Source organism: Alligator sinensis, unplaced genomic scaffold (genome assembly GCF_000455745.1).
Source record: "Alligator sinensis unplaced genomic scaffold, ASM45574v1 scaffold955_1, whole genome shotgun sequence".
Taxonomy (NCBI): domain Eukaryota; kingdom Metazoa; phylum Chordata; order Crocodylia; family Alligatoridae; genus Alligator; species Alligator sinensis.
In genome coordinates, this window is record NW_005842791.1 from 442,916 (window position 1) to 451,991 (window position 9,076).

The following is a 9,076-nucleotide window of genomic DNA, read 5'->3' on the forward strand; positions in this document are numbered from 1 at the left end:
TGTAAGACTGCTCTCCTGTCTGTCTGTCCCTGAGCCGTGTCTCACTGTTCATCCATTTGTTCAGCACAGCATGGTGCATCCATGCATCAGTGCCCTCTTCCTGTGCTGTCATATCTGTGTCTGCATCAGCCCTTCTGCACTCCCTCATGTGTCTGGTTGTCCATCCCCCCGCATTCATTTATTCACATACCTCCTTCTCTCTGCAGACTGATGCCCCTGCACGCTGCCCGTCCTGCACCCTTGTCTTGCTCTTTCTTCGAACCCCCCCTGCATGCCCCATGTCCCCCTGCCCTTTCCTCCCTGCCACCTGCAGCCTGGGGACCCCAGTGGTCCCTCGATCAGGTCACTGAGCTCTCCCTTTGCGCCTTGCTGAGATGACAGTTCCCCCTCGGCTCTGCTTGCCCCTCACCGAGCCCGGCAAATCCAGCCAAGCAGGCCAGCAGAAGCAAGGTCATCCTGCCCTCAGCACAACAGCAGCGTGTCTGCATCCAGGGGCTGGGGCTCTGAGCAGCCTTCATCCCACCTCCCGCTTCTGCCTCCAAGCAGCCTCCCATCCCAGGGCCTCGGGGGTCCCTCTAGCGGTGGCACCGGGGATTCCCACTCTCTTCTGGTGTCACCAAACACCCATGTTCATTCAGGCTTTCAGGGACTGCGACTACAGCCCATCTGTGTTCAGGACCCTTGTGCAAGCTTAGACAGGATTAAGGACAGCTACAATGTTCATGCACCAACTCATGATTCAGTCACCCTTCGCAATGCTCAGCTGTTCCCTCTTCGCAGGTAAGCGATTACCATCTCTCAAGTCAGGTCAAGAGGAAAGCGACAGGGCTACAATCCAACTTTTTATCACTTGTAGCCAAAGCACAGGAAGAAGCATTGGCCCCTTTACCCATCTAGCAACAGCTTAATACGGATTCACATCTATATGGGCTAGGGAGACACTAGAGGGAGGAGGACGATGGTATGCTGAGTGGCAGTATGGTATCTTGAATTTGCTGTGGTCTCTCCAAGCCCCACCCAGGCAGTTATACTACCCTCACCCATGCTTATTCCTTCCCATACTGATGGCAGTGCAAGCACCCTGATACACCATAAGCATGTAATATCCCTTTTTCAGTATTATGCACTACACACTGCAAGCATTTGCACACCATGGAGCTTTACAGCTTTCATTACTGGTGCAGATCATAGAATCAAAGACAATGAGGGTTGGAAGGGAGATTAGGTGGGCACATATAGTCCAACTCCTAGGTCCAAACAGGGCCATCCCCAAATAGATCATCCCAGCCAAGGATTTGTCTAGCCTGATCTTAAAAACCTCCAATGGTGGAGCCTTCACAATCTCTCTGGGTAACCTATTCCAGTGTTTAACAACCCTCCTAGTCAGAAAGTTTGCCTAATATCTAACCTCAATTGCCCTTGCTGCAACTTGAGCCCATTGTTCCTTGTTCTCCCCCCTTCCACCACCGAGAGAAGTTCAGCTCCATCCTCTTCTGAACCCCACTTCAGGGAGTTGAAGGCTCCTAATTAACCCCACCCTGCCCCCCAGACTTCTTTTCTGCAGGCTGAATAAGCCCAGTTCCCTCAGTCTCTCCCGAGAAGCCACATACCCTTCCCCCTAACTATTTCCATTGCCCTCTCCCAGACTCTCTACACCTTCTCCAAGTTCAAGCAGTTCCATGTCCCTCGGACAGAGGAGCCCTTACGAAGCTAATGTGCTGCCAGAGATGCGCTGCCTGAGCACCTGAGCATCCATAATTCATACTTCCTCCCAGCCTGTGGAGGTGTGGGAGTGTGAAGGCTGCAGGCTCAGTTCCCAAAGGCATTGGGGCCCGTAAGAAAGCAGGGGACCATGTGGGAGGGCAGCCAGTGGCAGCAGTGATCCAGGAGTGGGGGCAGTGGGGTGATCCTCAGGACCAACACTGAGTTGGGCCTCCCCGGGTGGTGCCCAACAACATGCCCCAGCACCCTGCTTCCCTTGAGCTTGTATCAGGGGTACCCCACAAGGGCAGCACTTATTTGCACAACCATGACCATCAAGACAAACTCAGAAATTTCGAATAGCAAGCTGCAGTGTGAAAAACATCCCGCCCTGCTACGCTCCCTCCATACCTCACCACAGGAGAACTGCTCTTGTCCTTTTCTGGAGGGAAAATAACAAGTAGAAGCTCAGACCCGGCCATTTCTGAGGGGCCCTGCAGCCTAGCGTATTGGAGAAACACTTCTCTAGAGGGAGCGGTCTGAGCCTGCGCACCCACTCCTCTTGCAAGCGGCTGAGACCGCAGTATGGTATCTTGAATTTGCTGTGGTCTCTCCAAGCCCCACCCAGGCAGTTATACTACCCTCACCCATGCTTATTCCTTCCCATACTGATGGCAGTGCAAGCACCCTGATACACCATAAGCATGTAATATCCCTTTTTCAGTATTATGCACTACACACTGCAAGCATTTGCACACCATGGAGCTTTACAGCTTTCATTACTGGTGCAGATCATAGAATCAAAGACAATGAGGGTTGGAAGGGAGATTAGGTGGGCACATATAGTCCAACTCCTAGGTCCAAACAGGGCCATCCCCAAATAGATCATCCCAGCCAAGGATTTGTCTAGCCTGATCTTAAAAACCTCCAATGGTGGAGCCTTCACAATCTCTCTGGGTAACCTATTCCAGTGTTTAACAACCCTCCTAGTCAGAAAGTTTGCCTAATATCTAACCTCAATTGCCCTTGCTGCAACTTGAGCCCATTGTTCCTTGTTCTCCCCCCTTCCACCACCGAGAGAAGTTCAGCTCCATCCTCTTCTGAACCCCACTTCAGGGAGTTGAAGGCTCCTAATTAACCCCACCCTGCCCCCCAGACTTCTTTTCTGCAGGCTGAATAAGCCCAGTTCCCTCAGTCTCTCCCGAGAAGCCACATACCCTTCCCCCTAACTATTTCCATTGCCCTCTCCCAGACTCTCTACACCTTCTCCAAGTTCAAGCAGTTCCATGTCCCTCGGACAGAGGAGCCCTTACGAAGCTAATGTGCTGCCAGAGATGCGCTGCCTGAGCACCTGAGCATCCATAATTCATACTTCCTCCCAGCCTGTGGAGGTGTGGGAGTGTGAAGGCTGCAGGCTCAGTTCCCAAAGGCATTGGGGCCCGTAAGAAAGCAGGGGACCATGTGGGAGGGCAGCCAGTGGCAGCAGTGATCCAGGAGTGGGGGCAGTGGGGTGATCCTCAGGACCAACACTGAGTTGGGCCTCCCCGGGTGGTGCCCAACAACATGCCCCAGCACCCTGCTTCCCTTGAGCTTGTATCAGGGGTACCCCACAAGGGCAGCACTTATTTGCACAACCATGACCATCAAGACAAACTCAGAAATTTCGAATAGCAAGCTGCAGTGTGAAAAACATCCCGCCCTGCTACGCTCCCTCCATACCTCACCACAGGAGAACTGCTCTTGTCCTTTTCTGGAGGGAAAATAACAAGTAGAAGCTCAGACCCGGCCATTTCTGAGGGGCCCTGCAGCCTAGCGTATTGGAGAAACACTTCTCTAGAGGGAGCGGTCTGAGCCTGCGCACCCACTCCTCTTGCAAGCGGCTGAGACCCCTGAGCCAGCTGCTGGGCACAGGTGGGTGTCAGGTGGAGCTGGGGCTGGAGGAGCCCCTTCTGCAGGACCCACGGTGCCCCTGGAGGGGGTGAGGAGTGGATTTGTCTAGCCTGATCTTAAAAACCTCCAATGGTGGAGCCTTCACAATCTCTCTGGGTAACCTATTCCAGTGTTTAACAACCCTCCTAGTCAGAAAGTTTGCCTAATATCTAACCTCAATTGCCCTTGCTGCAACTTGAGCCCATTGTTCCTTGTTCTCCCCCCTTCCACCACCGAGAGAAGTTCAGCTCCATCCTCTTCTGAACCCCACTTCAGGGAGTTGAAGGCTCCTAATTAACCCCACCCTGCCCCCCAGACTTCTTTTCTGCAGGCTGAATAAGCCCAGTTCCCTCAGTCTCTCCCGAGAAGCCACATACCCTTCCCCCTAACTATTTCCATTGCCCTCTCCCAGACTCTCTACACCTTCTCCAAGTTCAAGCAGTTCCATGTCCCTCGGACAGAGGAGCCCTTACGAAGCTAATGTGCTGCCAGAGATGCGCTGCCTGAGCACCTGAGCATCCATAATTCATACTTCCTCCCAGCCTGTGGAGGTGTGGGAGTGTGAAGGCTGCAGGCTCAGTTCCCAAAGGCATTGGGGCCCGTAAGAAAGCAGGGGACCATGTGGGAGGGCAGCCAGTGGCAGCAGTGATCCAGGAGTGGGGGCAGTGGGGTGATCCTCAGGACCAACACTGAGTTGGGCCTCCCCGGGTGGTGCCCAACAACATGCCCCAGCACCCTGCTTCCCTTGAGCTTGTATCAGGGGTACCCCACAAGGGCAGCACTTATTTGCACAACCATGACCATCAAGACAAACTCAGAAATTTCGAATAGCAAGCTGCAGTGTGAAAAACATCCCGCCCTGCTACGCTCCCTCCATACCTCACCACAGGAGAACTGCTCTTGTCCTTTTCTGGAGGGAAAATAACAAGTAGAAGCTCAGACCCGGCCATTTCTGAGGGGCCCTGCAGCCTAGCGTATTGGAGAAACACTTCTCTAGAGGGAGCGGTCTGAGCCTGCGCACCCACTCCTCTTGCAAGCGGCTGAGACCCCTGAGCCAGCTGCTGGGCACAGGTGGGTGTCAGGTGGAGCTGGGGCTGGAGGAGCCCCTTCTGCAGGACCCACGGTGCCCCTGGAGGGGGTGAGGAGTGGGCATGTGGGAGGGGAGTCAGGGCAGCAGCCAACTGCATGTGCCCTGGGTGCACGTGGCAGGAAGTTGGGCCGGGGGTTTTGATGCAGCTGGTGCCTCCACCCCTGTCACTGTGTCCTCTGTGGCGCAGTAGTAGATGCCAGCATCCTGCAGCCTGGCACCGTCCCGGGAGAGGGTGCTGGAGCGGGAGGCCAGGTACACTTCCATGGTGAGTTCCCCTGCGGGCGAGGTCCCATCGTACCCGCTCCCCAGGAAGATCGGGGCCCCCTGACCCTGCGGGGGCTGCCGGGCCCAGCGCATCGCATCCAGGGGCTGGGGCTCTGAGCAGCCTTCATCCCACCTCCCGCTTCTGCCTCCAAGCAGCCTCCCATCCCAGGGCCTCGGGGGTCCCTCTAGCGGTGGCACCGGGGATTCCCACTCTCTTCTGGTGTCACCAAACACCCATGTTCATTCAGGCTTTCAGGGACTGCGACTACAGCCCATCTGTGTTCAGGACCCTTGTGCAAGCTTAGACAGGATTAAGGACAGCTACAATGTTCATGCACCAACTCATGATTCAGTCACCCTTCGCAATGCTCAGCTGTTCCCTCTTTGCAGGTAAGTGCTTACTATCCCTCAAGTCAGGTCAAGAGGAAAGCAACAGGGCTACAATCCAACTTTCTATCACTTGTAGCCAAAGCACAGGAAGAAGCATTGGCCCCTTTACCCATCTAGCAACAGCTTAATACAGATTCACATCTATATGGGCTAGGGAGACACTAGAGGGAGGACGGTGGTATGCTGAGTGGCAGCATGGTATCTTGAATTTGCTGTGGTCTCTCCAAACCCCACCCAGGCAGTTATACTACCCTCACCCATGCTTATTCCTTCCCATACTATGCAGTGCAGAGGAAGGAGGGGCATGTGCCCACCACAGAGCCGCCCACACCTTTCTGTACGGTGCAGCAGCAGCCAGGGCCCTCTGTGTCACTCAGCGCGCAGAGATACCCAGCACTGTCCTGCAGCGTGGTGCCCTGGATCGCCAGCCGCCCCGAGGAGTTCCCAACGTGCAGCTCCGCGGAGAGCCGACCTGTTTGCTTCTTCCACTCAGCTTTGTGGAGCTGCATCAGCATCTCCAGGGACCGGTTTGGAGCATCTCCAGGGGCTGGTTCGGGTGCTGCCGGTACCAGAAGAGGTATGGGTAGATGTCACTGGTGGAGAAACTGCAGGACAAGGTGGCCGTGTGCCCTGCTGGGATCACCAACGCCGAGGGGGACTGGGTGATGGAGTCCTGCTGAGCACGGGCTGGAAAGGCAGAGATCTCATGTAAGACTGCTCTCCTGTCTGTCTCTCCCTGAGTCCTGTCTCACTGTTCATCCATTTGTTCAGCACAGTGTGGTGCATCCATGCATCAGTACCCTCTTCCCTGTGCTGTCTTATCCGTGTGTCTGCATCAGCCCTTCTGCACTAGCTCATGTGTCTGGTTGTCCATGTCCCCCCACCCCCCTTTCATTTATTCACATAGCTGCTTCTCTCTGCAGACTGATGCCCCTGCATGCTGCCCGTCCTGCAGCCTTGTCTTGCTCTTTCTTCAAACCCCTCCTGCATTCCCCTGTCCTCCTGCCCTTTCCTGCCTGCCACCTTCAGCCTGGTGACCCCAGTGGTCCCTTGATCCAATCACTGAGCTCTCCCTTTGCGCCTTGCTGACATGACAGTTCCCCCTCGGCTCTGCTTGCCCCTCACCAAGCCCGGCAAATCCAGCCAAGCAGGCCAGCAGAAGCAAGGCCATCCTGCCCTCAGCACAACAGCAGCGTGTCTGCATCCAGGGGCTGGGGCTCTGAGCAGCCTTCATCCCACCTCCCGCTTCTGCCTCCAAGCAGCCTCCCATCCCAGGGCCTCGGGGGTCCCTCTAGCGGTGGCACCGGGGATTCCCACTCTCTTCTGGTGTCACCAAACACCCATGTTCATTCAGGCTTTCAGGGACTGCGACTACAGCCCATCTGCGTTCAGGACCCTTCTGCAAGCTTAGACACAGGATTAAAGGACAGCTACAATGTTCATGCACCAACTCATGATTCAGTCACCCTTCGCAATGCTCAGCTGTTCCCTCTTTGCAGGTAAGTGCTGACTATCCCTCTAGTCAGATTAAGAGGAAAGCGACAGGGCTACAATCCAACTTCTTATCACTTGTAGCCAAAGCACAAGAAGAAGCGTTTGTCTCTTTGCTCATCTAGCAACTGCTCAGTACGGATTCACATCTATATGGGCTAGGGAGACATGAGAGGGAGGAGGAGGGTGGTATGTATCGTGACAGCAGGTTGTGTTGAATTTGCTGAGGTCTCTCCAAGCCCCACCTTGTTTATATCCAGTATTTGTATGTGGTTTATTACCAAATAGTCTGATTGGTGTTATTCTAACATCTTTGTTCTCCTGAGAATTTGGGAACTTGGAAGGTGCCATTGAGCTGGGGTCTGTGGCCTTGGGTATATCACAGTCCTGGGAGAGAGGACTGCTTATCTATTTCCCTCCCCATGTGGGAAGGCTACTAGCCCCATCCTGTTTCTTTTACTTTGCTGACAAGGGAAGCTGCCCACAGGCTTTGGGACCTGTTTTCACCACAGTTCTGCAGCTGAGCATAAGTTTCCTGAAAACAGCTGGGGCTGCAATAGATTCGAAAAGACCCTGGTTATTTCAATAGGATTCTAGCTGACTACATACAGCTCAATTCTTATCCAGAGCCGAAAACATCAGTTGTTAAGTTCGATTACTGATAAACTCCTTCCCCAGAAGCAGTTATTCACACTTGATCATATTATTAGTTAATGTTAGTGGACTTAACACAGAAAATTATTCTATTGTGCCAGGATACTGCTTATGACTTAAAGGTAAGCTTATTGATTAATGACTAAGCTGATTGACTGAGCAGTGCCCTGGTCCCAGCTGGGTTGCACGGGGCAATCAGAGCTGGCTCCATCTGCTCCGGGCCTGGCCTGTGGTGTCCTTGTCTGGGCAAAGACTAAGGTACATGCTCCTGATCTCTGTGTGTTTTTGGCATTGTCTCATGCCTCCTGATAGCAGTCCTGACTCTGGCTTTTGAATCCTGCTTGCGGCCGGACTCCTGACTTGTCTTGGCTCCTGGCTGGTTCTGTGTTTCTGTTATTCTCTGATGCCCTGACTCTGGCTGGTGCTTCTGACTCCAGCTCTGATGTTGGACCCTTTTAGATCCACCCATACTCCTTGGGAGCTTGGTCTGGACATCACCTGTGCTTCAGGTGACTACTGTCCACTCCCCAGCCCTTACCCCTGGGACACTTCACCCCACTGGCTTCACAGGCCAAACAGCTGCACAAAGACCTTTGGGACTCCTTTTCCCCCTGGTAGGACTCCTTCTCTGATTTCATAGACATTAGGGCTGGAAGGGACTTTGAAGATCCTGAAGACCAGCCCCTAAGAAAGCAGAGGGCCATCTGGGAGGGGAGTCAGGGCAGCGGTGATTCAGGAGTGGGGGCAGTGGGGCAAACCTTGGGACCAACTCCGGGTTGGGCCTCCCCGCTCCAGAGCTGTGGTTCCCAACAACATGCCCCAGTATCCTGCTTCCCTTGAGCTTGTAGCAAGGGTACCCTACAAGGGCAGCACTGTTATCTGCACAACCATGACCCACAAGCAAACTCAGAGATTTCCAAATGAAAGCCATGGTGTGAAAAACATCCCATCCTGCTGTGCTCCCTCCATACCTCGCCACCCTCCATACCTCACCACAAGAGAACTGCTCTTGTCCTTTTCTGGAGGGAAAATAACAAGTAGAAGCTCAGACCCGGCCATTTCTGAGGGGCCCTGCAGCCTAGCGTATTGGAGAAACACTTCTCTAGAGGGAGCGGTCTGAGCCTGCGCACCCACTCCTCTTGCAAGCGGCTGAGACCCCTGAGCCAGCTGCTGGGCACAGGTGGGTGTCAGGTGGAGCTGGGGCTGGAGGAGCCCCTTCTGCAGGACCCACGGTGCCCCTGGAGGGGGTGAGGAGTGGGCATGTGGGAGGGGAGTCAGGGCAGCAGCCAACTGCATGTGCCCTGGGTGCACGGGGCAGGAAGTCGGGCCGGGGGTTTTGATGCAGCTGGTGCCTCCACCCCTGTCACTGTGTCCTCTGTGGCGCAGTAGTAGATGCCAGCATCCTGCAGCCTGGCACCGTCCCGGGAGAGGGTGCTGGAGCGGGAGGCCAGGTACACTTCCATGGTGAGTTCCCCTGCGGGCGAGGTCCCATCGTACCCGCTCCCCAGGAAGATCGGGGCCCCCTGACCCTGCGGGGGCTGCCGGGCCCAGCGCATC

At 54.7% G+C, this 9,076-nt stretch overlaps 1 gene segment (V, D, J or C); it reads right to left on the bottom strand.

Moving 5' to 3' along the window:
* Positions 1–9,076, bottom strand: part of LOC112547898 — a 19,196-nt gene that overhangs the window by 9,182 nt on the left and 938 nt on the right.